The sequence below is a fragment of the Eimeria mitis genome, genomic scaffold (genome assembly GCF_000499745.2).
Source record: "Eimeria mitis Houghton genomic scaffold, Emh_scaff166, whole genome shotgun sequence".
NCBI lineage: Eukaryota > Apicomplexa > Conoidasida > Eucoccidiorida > Eimeriidae > Eimeria > Eimeria mitis.
In genome coordinates, this window is record NW_013569975.1 from 28,714 (window position 1) to 29,026 (window position 313).

Sequence of the window (313 nt, forward strand, 5' to 3'; positions counted from 1 at the left end):
GAACATTTTCATAGATGCGGATATGGGGTCAAGAAAAAACAAAGGGGTTTATAATAAAACAACAAAAGAGGGTTTACAATAAACCAATAAAAAAGGGTTTAGGGTTTAGGGTTTAGGGTTTAGGGTGCTAAACCCTTTTTTTTTTTATTAAAAAATTATTTTTTTATAAAACCACAAAAAAGGGTTTAGGAGAAACCACAAACCTCCGCCAGCTGATTCGACATCAATCGCCGCTCCTTCAGGTCGTGCACCACGCGGTGAGCCAGCGTCTGCAGCAGCAGCAGCAGCAGCAGCAGCAGCAGCAGCAGCAGCA